This window comes from Callithrix jacchus, chromosome 10 (genome assembly GCF_049354715.1).
Source record: "Callithrix jacchus isolate 240 chromosome 10, calJac240_pri, whole genome shotgun sequence".
In the NCBI taxonomy this organism is placed as follows: Eukaryota; Metazoa; Chordata; class Mammalia; order Primates; family Cebidae; genus Callithrix; species Callithrix jacchus.
In genome coordinates, this window is record NC_133511.1 from 109,651,263 (window position 1) to 109,671,582 (window position 20,320).

The 20,320-nt window shown below is 50.1% G+C and overlaps 1 pseudogene; it reads left to right on the plus strand.

Annotated features, from left to right (window-relative positions):
* The first annotated feature begins 17,984 nt into the window (after nucleotides 1–17,984).
* LOC100412994 (elongation factor 1-gamma pseudogene) lies at nucleotides 17,985–19,454 on the plus strand (annotated as a pseudogene).
* The last annotated feature ends 866 nt before the right edge of the window (nucleotides 19,455–20,320 follow it).

A 20,320-nucleotide genomic window follows, 5' to 3' on the forward strand; every position in this document is an offset into this window, starting at 1 on the left:
TAGCCTGGAATGGTAGGGTTGCTGCTTCCTGGGGCAGGGGAGGACCCAGGGCAGAGGGTATGAGCAGAGTGGCTGGGTCTGCTGAGGACTGCTGGGCCCTCACTGCTCTGTGCTTCCCCCTGGGCATCTGACTCCCTCTGCAGCTGGAGCCTGAGGACAGTGATGAGCCAGGCTCTGAGGGGCCTGCCTGCATGCTGGGGTGCCTGGAGTTTAGGGGCCCGCCTACATGCTGGGGTGCCTGGAGTTTGATTTGGTACTAAGAGAGGTATAGAGTGTACCTCTCACTTCCTGCTTCTGAAACTAGGGTATGGGTCCCCCCAGAAGGAGCACAAAAGTGGGCTGGTGATGGGGGGCAGGCAAGCCACAGGATAAACTTGGCCTTGCTTTCTGGGACATCCGTTTTTGCAAAGGTTTGTGGAAGGAAACATTTTCATACTAAAGAAATGTGATGGAACAATATATGCAGAATTCAGTGGACTTTTTAAGATGAAATGTGAGACTTTGGGAGGTCAAGGCAGGAAGATCATTTGAGGTCAGGAGTTTGAGACCAACCTGACCAACATGGTGAAACCCCGCCTCTCCTAAAAATACAAAAATTAGCCGGGCGTGGTGGTACACGCCTGTAATCCCAGCTACTTGGTTGGCTGAGGCAGGAGAATTGCTTGAACCCGGGGGATGGAGGTTGCAGTGAGCGGAGATTGTGCCACTGCACTCCAACCTGGGCAACAGAGTGACACTCCATCTCAAGAAAAAAAAAAGACTACTCTAACAACTGAGCCCCAGCATACCCCTTTCCCAGCGCCATGAAGCCCAGAGGGCACTTGCCCCACCTTCTCCTCTCATTTCTGGAGGAGTAGGTGGGCAGGAGAACTCTTGCCTCCTTGCAGTGGGGCCGGGCCGGGCAGGGCAGCGGCAGGAGTGATATTTCAGCGGTGACCACCAGGTGGCGGTGCAGCCTCAGCCTAGGAGCCCGACAGAGCCCAAAGGTTCCACGGTTACTCCCCTTCTCGCCAGCCTGGGACCTACCGGAGTCCCACTCCAGTGGACGCACTTGTGAAAATGCAGATTCCAGGGCTCAAGGACTGACACTGTAGGTCTGGGATGGGAACAAGGAATCTGCCTATTTGCACCCTTCTGCGTTGATTCCGGAAGATTCTCAGACCTGGGGTAATGTCTGTCCCAGGCCACGTGCTGACCTCCCAGCAAATGTAGCTGAGGAGGCGTCAGCAGGGGTCGGCTGTGGGTCCCTCTGTGGCCTTGGTTGCCTCCCTCTGGGACGCAGGGAGGGGCGGGAAGTATCGATGGTTCCACCTGGCCTGACCACCCTGGGCCCCCATAGCTTCCACCCTCAGGAAGAGTAGCAGAGAGCCGTTGGGGTATCTTCATAAATGCTTTCTCACGGAGCTAGGGGACCTGAGTCTGAATCCAGCTCTATCTCCATCTTCCTGTGCGACCTGGGGCCTGGCAGGCTGGGGGTGGGCTCAAAACTGTCTGCAAAATAGACAACAGAAAACTCGGCAGTTACTGAAGGGGTGGGTAGCTTCCTCTGACACGTCCATCCTGCCCAGAGCTCACAGCTGAAGGGGCTGGAGCCAGGATTTGAATCCACGTATCTGATTTCAAAGACCACACTCTACTGCCTCCTGCCCTCCCAGATTTCCCACGACAGCCCCAGCTCGTGGAGTTTGTGAGGCCCTGGCCCTTGGTTTTGTGAAATTTGGTCACTGTGAGCTCCAAGACTGCTGACCTCTTCATTTTGGCCTCCTGGGAATCACCCAGTTTTAGCTCCCCACTTACCTCCAGCCTGTGAGGTTTTGGGAGGGAGGGAGCATAGACCCATGTCTAATACCAGAAATGGTCCCTGTAGCCAGCCATTTGTCCCAAGCTCATCTGGGGCTTCCATGCCTTCCAGCTGCCCTCCCTGGGCCCTCTGTGGGCTTCTGACTCTCCTGCTAAAAGCCCTGCCAGGCCCAGAGGACTGGCACATGGTGCCCATGTGCAGGAGGATACAAGGGTGCTCCTTGCCAGTGCCCACCCACAGCTCTCTGGGGCAGGCAGGAAGCATGTCTCTGGCAGAGGGCTGCTCTCTGGGCTCCCATAGGAGGTTAGAGACAGTGCCTAGGATGTGTCCAGGAAGCTGGACTTTGGGGGGCACTGACTGGCATGGCCATTGACCAATGAGAATGGAAGTCAGGCCCGAGCTGGACTAGGATCCTTATGTATGGAATGGTGGGAGGTACAAGGGCTCTGAGAGGTTGGGCTGGGGGGGATTTTCAACTGGCGTAGAAATATTTCACCATTTTATTAATAACTAGCATGGCTGGCTGGGTGAGTACTGAATGGCAGCCTGGTATATGTGCACATACATACAGGCACTCTCTCTCACATGCACACACTTGAGGCCCTGAAGCCCCCTGAATGCTCAGTCCATTCCCAGCTGGGAGGAACCCCAGCTCTTCTTCCCTGAGACTAAGCTTGCAGGTAGCCCGTGGTGAACAGGGAAAGCCAAGTGTCTTCCTGCCTGGCCTTCCCAGGCCGACACTGCAGAGCCCCTCTGCCACTGACCACTGTCCTGTCTCCCAGCAGAGCTGCCTCCAGCCTCTGCCCCAAGGTCTTCCAGTTGAGCAAGTCCCCCAGGCCAAGAGCAGCAGGGTGTAGGGGCACACTGGTGACACTGGAGGACCAGCCATCAGGCATCTCCTGGGCCAGCACTCCCATCACCTCCCCTCGCCTGCAGAGGGACAGAAACTCAAGTTACCGTGCTGCCTCAGGCCCAAGGTCTGGCTGTTCTTTGGGGTCTTTAGAGGCTGTAGGCTAAGGTTCGTTCATTCATTCATTCATTCATTCATTCATTCATTCATCCCAAGAATACTTAATGGGCACAGACTATTTGTGAAGCACAGTTGTAGAATCTTAGAAACAGCAGTGAATAAACACAAACCCCCTGCCCACATGGCACCTGCATTCTGATGAGTGTAGGGATGCTCGCACACAACTGATGCACCAGGACACGTGTGCGCACATACAGCACACACATGCACACCAGCACACCCTCCCACATGTACAGAGGTACATGCCAGAACATGCTGCCAACTGCTGACAGCACAATCTAAGCCGCGTGTTGCTGTGGGATCCCTGGGGCCCATCCAAGGCCCTATCCTGTGGAAGGAAGTAAAATGAACAGTGCGTGGAACAAACAGGAAAGTAGGGGGAAGGACTCATCGCTCAGCCCTGTCCCCTCTAGCCACAGTGCAGGAATCAGCCATTGCCCCAGCAATCCCCTTCCCAACTGAAATCAAATAGAATCAGAGCAGCTGCTTGCTGGAGGTTACAGGCTGCATGAGTTCACCTCTCTTAGTCTTATCTGGAAAATGGGTGCTCTCATTCCTCACTCCCAGTGCAGTTGTGGGAGCCAAATGCGGTCACGTACACAGTGAGCTCATTCCCCAAGCAGCCCATTCCAGGACTGGCCCCAGCTTCAAGTGGGATTTTCTGTCCACTGGGGATACCTTCCCTGAGCAGGAATGAGGCCTATGGGAGGACTTTGGACCTTGGTGCCTCTGATTGGCCCAAGGGACTGGGGCTGGGGCAGGTAAGAGCCTGTGCTCAGCCTCTTGCCTAGTGGGAAGGTGAGCGAGTAGGAGGGCCATTAGGGGACATTTGAGCTGTGAGCTCCAGGCCCCCAGCTGCCCCTCTGACATCATTTCCCCAGCACCTGCCTTCTGAGCCAGGGGAATGTCAGGTCCAGAGCCAAGCCCCTCTTTCCCAGTGACCTCAGATGCCTCAAGCGGTAGCCCCTGGGACAGGAGTGGGCTTCCTGCAGGATGCTGGGGGCAGAGGGGCGGCGGGCAGGAACAGCTGGGAGTGCAGAAGGACTGTGCGGAGGTGAGGAGTGGAGCGAGAGAGCTGGAGAGTCCCCAGCAGCCTCTTGGGCCACCGTGTGGGTGGGAGGGGATGCTGGTGGCAGCTGAAGGAGTGGAGGGCTCCATCTGCCCTTGCATCACACACCAGGGTGAGCCCGGCTTGGGGCTTCCAGGGTGACAGGGACCCTGTGATCCCAGCAGCCAGTCCTCTTGGTCCTGGTTCATAGAGGACTCAGGTGCTTGGGGTGGTGTCTGAATTCTTCCCAACGGGAAGCTGTTGAGGAACTCATTTGGTGGGTAGGTAGGGGTCTGGTAAAAATGGAAGGAGAGAGGCCTGTATTAATCCATTTTCATGCTGCTGATAAAGACATACCCAAAACTGAGCAGTTTACAAAGGAAAGAGGTTTAAGGGACTCACAGTCCCACGTGGCTGGGGAGGCCTCACAATCATGGAGAAAGGTGAAAGGCATGCCTCACATGGTGGCAGACAAGAGAAGAATGAGAGCCAAGCGAAAGCGGTTTCCCCTCATAAAACTATCAGATCTCCTGAGACGTATTCACTACCACGAGAACGGCATGGGAGAAACTGCCCCTCGATTCACTTACCTCCCACTGGGTCCCTCCCACAACACATGGGAATTACGAGAGTACAATTCAAGATGAGATTTGGGTGGGGACACAGAGCCAAACTATGTCAAGGCCCTTCCCCAGAGGGGCAGGCTCTAAACCCAAGGGAGCCCACAGAGGGGAGGAACAGACAGTGGGATTGAGAAGGATGCTGTGAGCAGGACCCCAGATAGGGGAGCTGGGAAGACGAACAGGGCTGATCCTTTGGGGTAAGGTGGGGCTCACAGCAGGCAAAGAGGCAGCTGGGCAGCAAGAGGAGAGTGCAGGCAGCCACCACCGAGGGCTGCGTCGTGGGCCCCAGCAGCCGCGGCACCCTGTCTGCTTCCCAATGATCATCACCCTGACACTCCAACAGTGTAGACACACTTGCTCCCCCCCAACCCCTTTACAGTGTGGAAACCAAAACTTGAAAACACTGAGCTATTTGCAATAGCCCTGATCTACTACACAATCCGGGAGTCATTCATGTCAGGTTCACAAATCCACCTTCAGGTCTAGAGCCAGTTACTGGAGAAACTGGGATTGGCCCCTGGGAACTGTGACTCTGTCCCTTCCAGCAGTTCTCAAGGCCATTGGGAATGAAGACCCCTGGTTCATAAAAAGAAGAGAGGGGTGGGCCTTTTCTAAGTAGGTGCAAGTTCTGTTAAACCCAACTTTTCCTCCATCAATCTATGCAATGAGGATTTATCGGGCACCCACTCTATGCCAGGCATTGTGGAAGAAATCAAGGCCCACCAAGATAATTGTGGAGGAGGCACAGGGGGGAAAAAAAAGCGCCCCGTGTCAGGGACAGAGAGGGAGCAAATGTGATCAAGGCGCTGTCTCTACTTGCCAGGAAGTGCACAGGGTAAGACAAGCCAGTCCCCAAACTGGCTGTTGCCTGTTGATGTCCTGGGCACTGTGGAGGCTGCCCCTCCACCAGGACATGGGGGAATGAATCCAGTCCCATCGGCTGCCTGGCCCAGAGTTTAAGAGGATGCACAGAAACCGATTCACAGTGTGAATACAAATGAGAACCAGGCACCCCCTACCCACAAGGGGAACTGATCTGGGACTCCTGTCTATGTGGGCAGGAAAATCTTTTCCAAGAGGCCAAGGGAAACTATCTGTAGCTTGTGATGATATAAAATGCCTCGTCAGGGATTGCTCAGTGAGTTTATTTAGCAGACAGCTGGGCGGAAAGTTTGTCCAGGTGGGCTTTGTGTATTTCCTTCCTCTGAGGACTGAGGGGGCAGGGACTCCATCCTGGGTCAGTCCATGGGGGATGCGGATCATCAGACCCCCATGACTCCATGTGTGGAATGCCTGTGCCTGGTCCTATATGGAGTCTGGTTTCCATCTCCTTCAGAAAAGGAATGTGAAGGTGGCAGCTTGGCTCAGACTGGGGAATGGAGAATGGAGTGGGGAAGCCACGTGGGAGAGCAACCAGCTTTCCTGCCAGTGTCACAGGGCAGAATGAGCAGCTAGGGTGGAAGTCATGGCACTGGGCATAGAGAAACTGACTTTGTTCTGTCTCAGATGTCCCCTACTTAGTTGCATGTGGTCATCGTTTGCAAAAAAAGTTATTCCCCTTTCTGTATCTATGCTTTCTGAAACATGACTATGTGGCTAGCACCTCTCTGATGGCTGGTTGTGTGACTTCCTTTGGCCAATGGTCATGTGACTTCCTCCTCCCAATGTGGGGGAAGACACAGTGTGTCAATTCTAAGCCTGAGTCTCAAGGAGTTTTGCACAATTCTCCCCAGTTCTCCTCTTGCTCTGTCTCTCTCACTCTCTCGAAACCCTGCCACTGCCTCATGAAGAAGCCACGTTAGCTGGAGCATGAGAGGCGAGTGGGTCAGTACCCCATCATCCCAGATGACAGCCCAGTTAATCCAGAAGCAGAATCACCACCCTACCTGCAGCCAACTTCAGATGCAAGAGAAGACCAGATGAACCATCCAGCTGAGCCCAATCTAAACCGCTGACACAGAATCATGAGCTCAATAAATGGTGGTTGTTTCAGGCTCTAAATTTGGGGGTAGTTAATTACACAGCAATAGCTAACTGAAAGGATAGGTAATCATAATGACAGCTACCATTTGCTGAAGGCCTGTTGCACATCAGGCCCAGCACTGAACACTTGACATACATTACATGGCTCTCCTGACTCATTTAATCCTCACAATAGCTCTGAAAGTTGGCATCTGGATGCACACTTTATAGATTAAAAAAACAGAGTTGAGAGGAGACAGGAGTCTGGTCTGAGGCTGCTGAACAGTAAGAGGCAGAGATCAGATGAGAACCTAAACTCTGTCTTCACGGGCTTGGTGTCTGAATCTCCCTACCAAACGAGCCTTAATGTCAGAGAGAACCAGCATCACTTGAGAGAGTGTAATGTATTCTGCACACGGGAGCTGACATCATTAAGCATGTTCTCAGCCTTCCATTCTCCAAGAATTATGCCCTGTCTCACCCTGTTCTTCTGTCATCCCCAGCCAATGCCTCTAATTCCCTTGGGCTTCTGGAGAGAAAGACAAAAGACACAGATGTCGGGATAATTTCTTTCTTTTTGAGTCCACCTCCTATTTAATCAGTAAATATTTACAGAGGGTCTGTTATGTGCTAATTTCAGAGTGTTCTTTCTTGCATGACACGTTTCTAGGTCCCTATGGCATGCTCTCACTCAGCCCATGTAGCCCTTGTGGAAACACGAGGGTTGTTGGGATTATCCCCACTTTACAGCTGAAAGAACTGAGGTTCCAGAGAAGTGAAGTGGCCACCTGAAGGTCACTTAACTAGTAAGTGACCAAAACAAGATTTAGCTCCAAGTTTGGCTGAATTCAGGCAGGGTCTCTTCTTACTCTGCCACTACAGCTGTAATTTTCTAAAAAAACAACCGGGGCAGGATTTTGAAACTTCCTCTGGGCTCTGTGTATGGCAGGTAGGGGCTGGAAGGTAGAGAGGAGAAAGGATGGGGGCGCTGCTGGAAAATGTCCCCTGACTCTTGGAGCTGGCTGGCACCTATGCTGGGCATGAAGCTCAAGCACTGGGTAATGGTGTGAGCCGGCCAAGGAGGACAGGAGGAGGTCACATGCCCCGGAGAGAGGAGAAATAGCCACAGACTCCAGCCTGCTTCCCTTGTGTCCGCAGCTGACAGGCACAGCCATCACTCATCCCCACCCGCCACTCTGCTTAGCTGCTGGACTGTTGCCATCTTCCACCACCAGGCACTGGGCACTGGGCCCTGCCCCTCCCCGGCTGCACTGTTTACAAATGGGAAATTCAGGGAAAGTCTTCCCAAGCTGTTTTCTCCTGGGGCCATCACATCCCAGGAGTGGGGGCTTAGCTACAGGTCTCTTAAGGGTACCAGAGACCAGCCCCCACCCAGGGTTGCTCCCAAGCTGGGAGCAGACACCCGATGTCCTGACCAATCAGAGTCTAGCTGCATGGAGCCTTTGGCAGTGTGTGGAAGCAGGAGGATATAGCGGTGAGTGGCTGGGAGTCCCATGGGTCTTCTAGGCAATGAGGAAAACTGCTGTCCCACAACTACATGTGGTTGCCTTCCCCTGGGGCAACTTGGGTGCTGGAAATATCCCTGTTTAGCCTTGGGAGCCCTTACTGGCTGAGAAACTTACACTAGTCACCCTGGCCCCTCTGGACCTCCGTGTTTTCACCTTGAAACTGAACAGACATATTCTCAGAGCCACATAACCACACAGACACCGATATGAATTTATTAAGTGTTCAGCACTTTGCAAACATGATCTTAGCTATTCCCACAATGACCCTAAGACCTGAGTTCTCAGCGAGGTTAAGTAACTTGCCAGGGTCCGGGTGAGTGACCACAGAAGGTTTAGACTCAGCCACCTGACTCCCATGCCAGAGTCTCAGCCTTGTGGCTGCCAGCCCCCCTTCTCAGGGTGGGTCACACTTGCAAATGCACGGACGCCCTGCCTGATTCATCATGGGCTGCAGGTCTGGTCATGCTCCATACTGGTTTGCCTGACGCCCTGGACACCGTTGCTGGCCCCAGAGTCTCCTGGTGCCCTAAACCCCTCTGCTGTATCTCCATCATCAATGAGCTGCGCTCCTCTGCTTCCTGGAACAGTCTTCCTCTTTGCTTCCACCGAATTCCTGCTTCTCCTTCAGATCCTCCTTCAGGGAGCTCCCCAGACCATGGCCCCAATGACAGAGGTGGCCTTGCTCTCCTGCGACCCTCTCTATGGGGAGAGCCTCCTGTGTGCCAACACCTGGCCCATGGGTTCAAATGCAGACTCTGCCCTCTCTTTTTAGTCCTTCCTCTGGGAAATGAATGTATAATGGTCTCAACCACATAGCGCTGTGGCCAGGACTAAATGATTTAGCACAGGTTCAGGCTTAGAAAAGCTGTCAGGTTTTAAATGATGTCTAGAGTGTAGGCACTCAGCATGGCCCAGAGTGTGACTCACCATTGTAGGCTTTTCTATGATACAACCTCTAACAAAACTCAGCATCCTGGGTGGGCGTGGTGGCTCATGCCTGTAATTCCAGCACTTTGGGAGGCCGAGGTGGGCAGATCATAAAGTCAGGAGATGGAGACCATCCTGGCCAACATGGAGAAATCCTGTCTCTACTAAAAATACAAAAATTAGTCAGGTGTGGTGGCGCATGCCTGTAGTCCCAGCTACTTGGGAGGCTGAGGCAGAAGAATCACTTGAACCCGGTAGGCGGAGGTTGCAGTGAGCCAAGATCGCACCACTGCACTCCAGCCTGGGTGACAGAGTGAGATTCTATCTCCAAAAAAAAAAATGTACCTCAGTCTATTCAGATTGAGAAATGCTGACTTAGAGCAAAGCTTGGAGAGGAGAAAAGTGAATATACTGCTAACACTGTATCATAGGGCTGGGCTGGGGATCCTCCTGTCTGAGATAGAAGGCAGGGGGAGAGAAATCTGGAGGGCTTCCTGGAGAAGGAGGTATGGAGGCCAGTATTGAGGAAGGGTGCCAGTCTTCCAGGGAAGGAAGAGGAGAGGTGGAGGTGTGTCGCCACCAGTGGCCCAAAAGGTTGAGGCTCCAGCCTCCAACCTCACAATGACCACCTCTGGAAGTCAGAGGAAGGCGGCTGCAGCCCCAGCGTGTGACAAGTTCAGGGTCCTATAAATCAGGGACACCCTGAACGTGATGTCCTCTGTCCACTCTGCTTAGGAGGGAGTGGGGCAGGGGCAGCACTTTCTAAAGGTGGCCCAGTCAGGACAAAACCTCAAGCCTGGGATTAGCCCAGCAGGTCTTGCCTGGAGGAGGCACCAAGGCTCTGGAAGGAGAGCTGCCCCAGTCTAGAAGGATTAGGGGAAGGGGAAGAAGGCGAGGTAGGTGATGGTCAGCAGCGTCTCCCATTTCTATCATGGTCCAGAGTGAGGGTGGCCAGTCTGGATTCCCAAAGCAGGCATTAGGACTAGCACTCAGTGAGGACATTCGGAACGTAAGATGCCTGTCTCATTCTCACTGCCTCCTGAGCATAGGCGGGCCATTAGCCTGTTTTCAGCCCAGCACAGGTGGGGAGGAAAGAAGGCAGCGAGAGGGGCTTTTTTTTTGAGACGGAGTTTCACTCTTCTTGCCCAAGCTGGAGTGCAATGGTGCGATCTTGGCTCACCTCAACTTCCGCCTCCAGGGTTAACATGATTCTCCTGTCTCAGCCTCCCAAGTAGCTGGGATTACAGGCATATGCCACCACACCCAGCTAATTTTGTATTTTTAGTAGAGATGGGGTTTCTCCATATTGGTCAGGCTGGTCTCAAACTCCCGACCTCAGGTGATCTTCCCATCTCAGCCTCCCACCCAGCCCAGCTGAGAGGGACATTTTATTGTTAGATATTGACTGTGAACTTGGGCCTCATGGAGTCCAGCCCCCAGGAAAGCTGTTGTAAACTGGGTTCTCTATGTCTGTGTGCATGTGTGCCTGTGTGTGTGCATGTGCATGTGTGCATGTGTGTCCACATGTATGCTGTGGGGCTCCTGAGTGTATACAGGGTTTTGGTTGAATCTTTACCACTGTATCCTGAGTGCCTAGCATAGTGCCTGGCATGCAGTAGGTGCTCAGCAAATGAATAGGTAAGTTGAGTATGCCCACATACGTGTTGTCCAATGAAATGCAGGTCTATAGGACCCAGGGAGCCTGTGCAGAGCTTGGAGAGGGCAGCACTTGCACAACCTTAGAGTTGAGGCTGTATTTGCAGGCAGGAGACCGAGAGCCACCCTGGACAGCCAGAGAGGAGCAGTATTTGCCAGGCTCTGGAGGGGAGAGGAGGCAGAGGAGGGAGCAGGTGCCAAGGCTGAGAGGTGTGAGATGGGCAAGTCCAGAGCAAAAGGGCCCATTGGGGTTACAGTGCAAGGGTCAGTGAAGACCCAGATACAGCTTGAGCAGCTGAGTATGCTGAAGCCTTATTTCCTGGGCTTGGGGGCCCTGGGGAAGGAGTGCCGCTGGGGGCAGATGGCACATGAGGGGTTTTATCATGGAATAAGAGTCATGGTGGAAGCTTGGGCCGAGAACAGGCTAATGGCCTGACTGTGGAGGGTATAAAAAGCTCAAGTGACTAGAGAGAAGGAGACACTTTGTCAAAAGGATTTCTTTGGAGGGAGATCTGGGGATGCTTAGATTTCCAGCCCCTATAAGGGGGTGTTTGGGAAGGGCCTGCCCCTCCCATGGCTTGGTTAGAGCTTCCCAGTGGATTGTGAGATGGTAACACATGTCTCCAGTGAGCTGGGGACTCAGAAGCCTGGACAAAGTTAGCTCCCACCAGGAAAATCTGAAACGACCAGCCAAGAATTGCTCCCTGTCAGAGTAAGTGGAAGGAGACGGATCTGCGGTGGGATTTGCTGGGATCCCCCAGGGTTCATCAGAGTGCAGAAAACGGGGACCAAACATGGGCCTACTCTGCCAAGAAGTTTCACAAAACACAGCTATTCCTCCTCCTCATCTTCAGAATCATGTGAACAAGTAAATCTGGGAGGCGCTACAGCAGAGCGTGAGTGTGGGGTGAACGTGGAAAGCCAGGGTTAGAGCAGGCAGCAGCCGCCTGCAGGATACCCCTGGCTTGCAGTGTGGGAAGGGCAGCCAAAGGTCCCCAGGGCAGGAAGGAGGCATCCAGAAGGACCCACAGAGTCAGCACTGCCCTCTGCCAGGACCTGTGAGCAGAAGCCATCTCACGACAGGACCAATGAGGCAAAAACCTTTTCTTCCCGGCTTCTCCCAGTTCCGGGCTATGCCCTGGCAGCCTCTGGAATGGCAAATGCAGGGTGAGTGTCCCTTATCCAAAATGTTTGAACCAGAAGTGTTTCAGATTTGGGATTTTTTGTTTTTTGAGACAGAGTCTCATTCTGTTGCCCAGGCTGCAGTGCAGTGGCTCAATCTCAACTCACTGCCACCTCCACCTCCTGGACTCAAGCAATTCTCCAACCTCAGCCTCCCGAGTAGCTGAAATTATAGGCATATGCCACCACATCTGGTTAATTTTTGTGTTTTTAAGTAAAGATGGGGCTTCAGCATGTTGGCCAGGCTTGTGTTGAACTCCTGGCCTTAAGTGATCTGCTCCCCTCAGCCTCCCAAAGTACTGGGATTACAGGCATGAGCCACCATGACTTAGATTTGGAATAGTTTTGGATTTGAGAATATTTACAGATACATGATGAGATATCTTGGAGATGGGACCCAATCCTTAAGCACAAAAAGTATTTATGTTTCATATGCATCTTCTACACGCAGTCTGGAGGTAATTTATAGACTATTTGAAATAACTGTGCATGAAACAAAGTTTGTGCATATTGAACCATCAGAAAGCAGAGATTAGGTGGAATTTCCAACCCATAGTGTTATGCCATTGGTGCTTAAAAAGGTTTGAATTTTGGAGCATTTCTGATTTTGAATTTTCAAATTAGGGACGCTCAGTCTGTAGTAACATGGGGGAAGAGGGGCACAGTGCAAGGACACATGCAGGGGCACAGTAGGCCCAAGCCCCTTCTCCAGCTTGCTGCCTGCAGAGGGCAGCAAGGGCAGAAAGGAGGGTTAGCTTTGAACCAAGTTCAAAGATCCGGTTACTACCTGGGACCAGCTGCTTTGAATGCTAACTTGACTCTGCATTTGCAATTTTAAAGTGACCTAAGAATTTTTATCACCTAACCAGGGTCAGAAAACTTGTGGGACTTTTCATCCCACAAGTTTTCATCCAGGAAGGAGGGGACGAACTTTCCACCTGAGATTGAATCATAAAAAGTAAAAGAGATGTTGAGTCACAAGAATAAAGTTGTTTTCTTTTGCCTGAGTTTTGCTTATCAAATGCACTGATTTCTGTCATTATGGCTGTGACTCTGTCTCCCCTACTGGAATCTGGGCTCCTGAGGGCGGGTCCCTGTCAGATGTGGCTCTGTCCCTCCAGCACCTGGCCCAAGGCTGGGTATTCGATAAACCTCAGTAGATGTTACATTTCTCTTTTCTTTTGCCTGACCCTGGGTGTTCATAAGAGGTGGCGTCAGGTTCAGAGGGTAGCCCAAGATCTCATGGATGTGGACAGAGATGTGGCCTATCCCTTGTGGCTTCTCCAAGTGTCAGTCATGTAAATCAGTTGGGCAGCCCATCTGCCAGTGACGAGACTCTATGGCCAGGCGGTCAGACAGTCGGGCATTGATCGGGGGACGGCTGGCTGCCAGTCCTGCTAGTGAGATGGACAGACAGTCTGAGGATGACTCTGCACTCAATCTGATACAGACACCACTTTCCAGGGTCCCCTCCCAGCACACCAAGAGTGTCTCTCCTCTCCTGGAGGCCCCTTTGCCCAGGAGGCCTGGTCTAGGGTGCTCCTGGCAGGGTGCCTGTCCCTGATCACTGATTTGGCAGCCTCCTGGATGCTGGCTCCAGTGCTTCCCCTCCTCCTTCCCCTCCCTCCCAAGGTGGGAGCTTCAGGCTCTGCCAAAGCATTACTAAGCCCGGCGGTGACGTCACCCTCCCTGGTCCCAACCCTCCCCTGGCCAGCTTACCCTTCACCCCTGGCTGCCCCTGTGAGGATGACACATCCTGGGTAGGGGAGGGGCTGTGCCCTGGGACCAACGTGAAGGTCCTCCCCCGCCCAGCCTCCTCGGTGGGTGGGATCTGGTTGGATGCTTCCCCCCAGCTGGATGCTGCTCAGCTCTAGCAGTTACGGTCCTGGCAACTGGGCCAGATGGACCCCAATGTACACTGAGGCTCCTCCCCTCACCAGCACGGTGGCCCCGGACCAGGGACTTTATTTCTGTCAGCTTCATCTTGGATGATAATAGGACCTGCCTCTGGCGGGTGTGAGGCTTCATGGAGGTCATGTACCGCAAGCCCCTGCCCCATTTACAAGGGGACCCTCAGTCCTTCTCAGTTGCCTGTGGGGTGTCTACTCCTAATTCCTCAAGGACCATTTCAAAGCTAAATGGCTGGTCCTTTGCTGTCAGGGTTAGCTGAAGGACAAGGACTTTACATGAATGCTCTCAAGCTTTGAGGTCAACATCCATTTCCTGCGATCACTGGGGGACCACATGGGAGCGGACTTCGGACCTTGCTGCCCGTAGAAATTCTAAGCACGCCTCCTGACTTTGATTGCAGGAATTTTCCCTCCTCAGTGTGGCCAAAGGCCCAAGCTTAACTCCCAGTACTGGCTCTTCTCTCTTCTTCCCAAGTAAATACCTGGATGGAGGTTTTATTCAGGACCAACCTTGAAATACAATCGGGCCGTCAATCTCTATTCCCCGGCACCTGGAGCCCCAGAATTCAGAATGCTGAAGGTTGGTTGGCTTGGCACTAGGAGGGGAAAGCCTTCCTTCCCTTCTGTCCAGAAAGATCAGAAGGCAACGGAGTCTGCAGTGATCTGCCCAACCCAAGACCCCCGCCTGACCAGGGGAAGATCACCAGCCTGCTCCAGCAGGTGCGGTTGAACCAACACTTCAAGGGTGTCCCTCAGAACATTAGTCTTGCAAGGTGCTTCACAAAACCCACACCCACACCCACACACATCACCACCACCAAAAATAACACAATAGTAGCAGGGATTATGTGGCTTGCTCAAGGTGGAGGGTCTATAAGAGAATTCCTCATGAAGTTGGGAACTTACAGAACTCTATTCTTAGTGTAAGGATAAAGAATAAATAACTCCAGCCAGGTGCGGTGGCTCGCACCTGTAATCCCTGCACTTTGGGAGGCTGAGGCTGGTGGGTCACCTGAGGTCAGGAGTTCAAGACCAGCCCGATCAACATAGTGAAACCCTGTCTCTACTAAAAATACAAAAATACAAAAAAATAGCTGGGTGTGGTTGCAGGTACCTGTAATCCCAGCTACTCAGGAAGCTGAGGCAGGAGAATTGCTTGAGCCCAGGAGGAAGACGTTGAAGGGAGTCAAGATCACGCCATTGCACTCCAGCCTGGGGAACAGAGCAAAACGCCATCTCAAATAAATAAATAAATAACTCCACTGCATAGAGGGGAAACAAGGAAATGTATCCATCTTAAGCATGACATCATGTAGAAAAGGAAAAATGTCTACAATGAGAATACAGAAGCATTAGCCAGCCCTGATGTGCCTTTGCACCCTGAAGTGGTGGCACCTAGAATGCATCAATAAACTTCCAGTAGAGATTTCAGTTTAATATGGTCCTAGGTTTGTAATGCTGAAACACGATGTGCAGGATCGAATCTAAGCTCTCTCTGGAGGGGTGTAATTGTAAAGACTCCTACAGATAATGTGCCAGGAAATAAGAGGTCTCAATAGGAAAAGTATAAAGCACAAAGAAACAAAATATCACGAATAAGAGTCAGCATAAACAACAGACAGGAGAATCAGACCTGAAAAGACATGTGACATTAAAATTGGATGCAACACATAGAACGTTTCAAAACTAAGAGAAGCTTGAAAATATGAGCAAATAACCAGAGCCCATACAACAAAGTGGATTTGGAAATTAATCAAAGAAAACTTTTTTTTTTTTTGAGATGGAGTTTGGCTCTTGTTGCCTAGGCTGGAATGCAACGGCACGATCTCGGCTCACCACAACCTCTGCCTCCTAAGCTCAAGTGATTCTCCTGCCTCAGCCTCCCAAATAGCTGGGATTTCAGGTGCCCACCACCACGCCTGGGTAATTTTTTGTTTTTTAGTAGGAATAGGGTTTCACCATGTTGAACAGGCTGGTCTTGAACACCTGACTGCAGTGATCTACCCGCCTTAGCCTCACAAAATGCTGGGATTACAGGCATAAGCCACCTTGCCTAGCCAAATGAAACTTCTAGAAATGGAAAATATAGTCATTGAAATGACAGAATTCAAAGTATGGGTCAAGTAAGAGTACATCCATATGAAGATAGAATTAGTAAGATAGAAGACAGACCTGCAACAATTGTCCTGAATATAGTTCAAACCGAAGAGAAGTTGGAACGTAGAAAAGAGAAGTGAAAGATGTGGAGGATAGAGATCTAACACGTTCAGTCAGAAAACTAGAAAGAGAAGAGGGAAAGTATGAGCAAGAGGCAATATTTGAAGAGATGGAAACTGACAGTTTTCAAGAATTGTCGAAAGACATCCAACCTTAGACCCAGAAAACTCAGTAATTTCTAAACACTAAAAATAAAAGGAAATCCACCACTATACACATGAAAGTGAAGCAGCAGAATTAAGAGAAGGGCGGGTGCGGTGGCTCACACCCAGCACTTTGGGAGGTGAAAGCAAGCAGATCACGAGGTCAAGAGATCACGACCATTCTGGCCAACATGGTGAAACCCTATCTCTACTAAAAATACAAAAATCAGCTGGGCATGGTGGTGTGAGCTTGTCATCCCAGCTACTCGGGAGGCTGAGTCAGGAGAATTGCTTGAACCCAGAGGCGGAGGTTGTAGTGAGCTGAGATCACACCATTGCACTCCAGCCTGAACAAGAGTGAGACTCTGTCTCAAAAAATAAATAAAAGAGAAAGAAAGAGAGATTATCATCCATAAACGAGCTCTAAAAAAGTTGATCTCATAGAAATAGAGTAGAATAGTGGGTATTAGAGGCTGGGGGTGGGGTGGGGGGAGGAGGGATGAGTGTGGAGAGATTGGTCAATGGGTACGAAGTTACGGTTAGATAGGAGAAATAAGTTCTAGTGTTCTATTGCACAATAGATGACTACAGTCAACAATAATGTATTGTATATTTCAAAATAGCTAGAAGAAGATTTTGAATGTTCTCCTGACAAAGAAATGATAAATGGTGATGGATTTGTTAATTACCCCAATTTGATCATTACACAATATTTACATGTATCACAACATCACATTGTTCTCCAAAATATGTACACTTATTAGGTGTCAACTAAAAAGAAATTATACTTCAAAGAAAGAGAAATCATAAAGGCAGCCAGCAAGACCAAAAAAAAAAAAAAAAAAAAAAATCACATGAAACAGCCTTTAGATAGGTGGCTGACTTCTTAGCAGCAACAATTCAATTAGGAAGCTGTAGAATAATATTTTTAGTGTATTAGAAATGTGTATTGCTGAAATAAAGTAGTGGTTGACCTAGAATTCTTATCTGGTGAATCCACATTTCAAAAACAAAGATATAATAAAACTGGGAGGGGGTAGGCATGGTGACTCACGCCTGTAACTCCAGCACTTCCGGAGGCAGAGGCAGGAGAATTGCTTGAGCTCAGGAGTCGGAGAGTGGCCTGGGTGACATGGTGAGACCTCCCGTCTCTAAAAAACATAAAAAAATTAGCTGGGGGTAGTGGTGCACACCTGTAGACCCAGCTACTTGGGACACTGAGGTGGGGAGATCACCACTGCACTCCAGCCTGGGTGACAGATTGAGACCCAGTCTCAAAAGGGAAAAAACCCCAAAAAACTGAGTTTTCCACAATGGACCTCACTAAAGGAGAGTCTAAAGAATGTACTTGATTCCTCCTAAGGTCAAGAACAGATAAGGATGTCTGCTGTCACCACTTCTATTTAACATGGTACTGGAGGATGTAGCCAGACAATTAGGCAAGAAAAAAATTAAAGAAGAAGTAAAACTATCTTTATTTGCAGATGATATGTTCTTCTATCTAGAAAAAGAATCAACTAAAGAACTGTTAGACTAATCCCTGGATACGAGATCAATGTGTACAAATAACCGTATTTCTATATATTCGCAATATATAATCCAAGAAAAATGAATTTAAGAAAAACAATTCCACTAACAATAGCATAAAAAAGTAACCTAAAAATCTAAAGAATACATTTAACACGCTTCTCTCCCCGGCGGCTTCCTTTGCGGCAGGGCAGAGAACCCACCCGCTTTCTTTGCGGAATCACCATGGCGGCTGGGACCCGGTACACGTATCCTGAAAACGGGAGGGCCTTAGGGCTCAGGTCCATGTGCTCTCCGCAACACCCCACTTCCGCTATGGCCAAACCAACAGCACCCCTGAATTTCTCCGCAAATTTCCTGCCTGCAAGGTCCCAGCATTTGAGGATGACGATGGATTCTGTGTGATTGAGAGCAATGCCATTGCCTACCATGTGAGCAATGAGGAGCTGCGGGGAAGTACTCCAGAGGCAGCAGCCCAGGTGGTGCAGTGGGTGAGCTTTGCTGATAGCGCCATGGCACCTCCGGCCAGTACCTGGGTGTTCCCCACCTTGGGCATCATGCACCACGATAAACAGGCCACTGAGAATGCGAAGGAGGAAGTGAGGCGAATTCTGGGGCTGCTGGATGCTCACCTGAAGACGAGGACTTTTCTGGTGGGTGAACGAGTGACGTTGGCTGACATCATAGTTGTCTGCACTTTGTTGTGGCTTTATAAACAGGTCCTGGAGCCTTCTTTCCGCCAGGCCTTTCCCAATACCAACCGCCGGTTCCTCACCTGCATTAAACAGCCCCGGTTCCGGGCTGTCTTGGGGGAAGTGAAACTGTGTGAGAAGATGGCCCAGTTTGCTGCTAAAAAGTTTGCAGAGAGCCAACCTAAAAGGGACACACCATGGAAAGAGAAGGGTTCACGGGAAGAGAAGCAGAAGCCCCAGGCTGAGCGGAAGGAGAAAAAGGCAGCTGCCCCTGCTCCTGAGGAGGAGATGGATGAATGTGAGCAGGGGCTGGCTGCTGAGCCCAAGGCCAAAGACTCCTCTGCTCACCTGCCCAAGAGTACCTTTGTGTTGGATGAATTTAAGCACAAGAATTCCAACGAGAACACACTCTCTGTGGCACTGACATATTTCTGGGAGCACTTTGATAAGGACGGCTGGTCCCTGTGGTACTGAGTATCGTTTCTCTGAAGAACTCACTCAGACTTTCATGAGCTGCAATTTCATCACTGGAAGGTTCCAGAGACTGGACAAGCTGAGGAAGAATGCCTTCGCCAGTGTCATCCTCTTTGGAACCAACAATAGCAGCTCCATTTCTGGAGTCTGGGTCTTCCGAGGCCGGAAGCTTGCCTTTCAGCTGAGTCCAGATTGGCAGGTGGACTAGAGTCATACACATGGCAGAAACTGGATCCTGGCGGCGAGAAGGCCCAGACGCTGGTTCGAGAGTACTTCTCCTGGGAGGGGGCCTTCCAGCATGTGGGCAAAGCCTTTAATCAGGGCAAGATCTTCAAGTGAACATCTCTTGCCATCACCTCGCTGCCTGCACCTGTCCTTCAGGGAGATGGGGCTTATTAAAGGAAACGGAACATTGAAAAAAAAAAAAAAGAATACATTTAACAAAAGAAGAACAATGCTTGCACCCTAAAAACTGTAAAATATGATTGAAATAAATTAAAAGAGACCTAAATAAATGGAAAGATTGCTTCTGTTCATGGATTGGAAGATTTAATACTATTAAGATGGGAATGCACTCCAAATTGATTTACAGATTCAGTGCCACCTTTATCAAAATCCCAGCTGGCTGTTTTACAGAAACGGATGAGCTGATCCTAAAATTCATACGGAAATGTAAAGGGCCAAGAATAGATAAAACAGACTTGACAAAGAACAAAGTTGGAGAACTCACACTTCCCGGTTTTAAAACTTATTATAAAGTTGAAGTAATTAAGACTGTAGTACTGGCAGAAAGATTGACATATAGATCAATGGAAGAGAATCGAGAATCCAGAAATAAAATAGTACATTTATGAAAAAGGGTGGATGCCAAGACAATTCAATGGGAAAAGCATATTCTTTTCAACAAATGGCGCGAGAACAACTGGATATCCATATGCAAAAGGACGAAGTTGGATTCTTTCCTTACACCACACTAAAATTAACTTACAATGGATCGTAAACCTAAATGAAAGAGCTAAAAGTACAAAACGCTTACGATAAAACTCAGGAACACAGGTTTAAATCTTAGTGACCCAGGATTAGGCAAAATCTTCTTAGACATGATGTCAAAAGCACAAGTAACGAAAGAAAAAATAGATAAATTGGACTTAATTTAAGATTAAAACATTTGTGCTTTAAAAGACATCATGAAGAAAGTGAAATGGAATGGAAGAATATATGTGAAAATCATATCTGATAAAGGACTAGTATCCAGAATATATACTGGATACTGTAAGGAACTCTTACAACTCAATATTAAGAAGACACAAGTCTATTTGAAAAATAGGCAAAGGACTTGAATAGACATTTCTCCAAAGAATATATGCAAATAGGCCGGGCGTGCTGGCTCATGCCTGTAATTCCAGCACTTTGGGAGGCCTAGGCAGCTGGATCACAAGGTCAGGAGTTCAAGACCAGACTGGCCAAACTGGTGAAACCCCACCTCTACTAAAAATACAAAAATTCACCAGGCACCATGGTGGGTGCCTGTAGTCCCAGCTACTCGGGAGCCTGAGGCAGGAGAATCACTTGAACCTGGGAGGCAAATGTTGCAGTGAA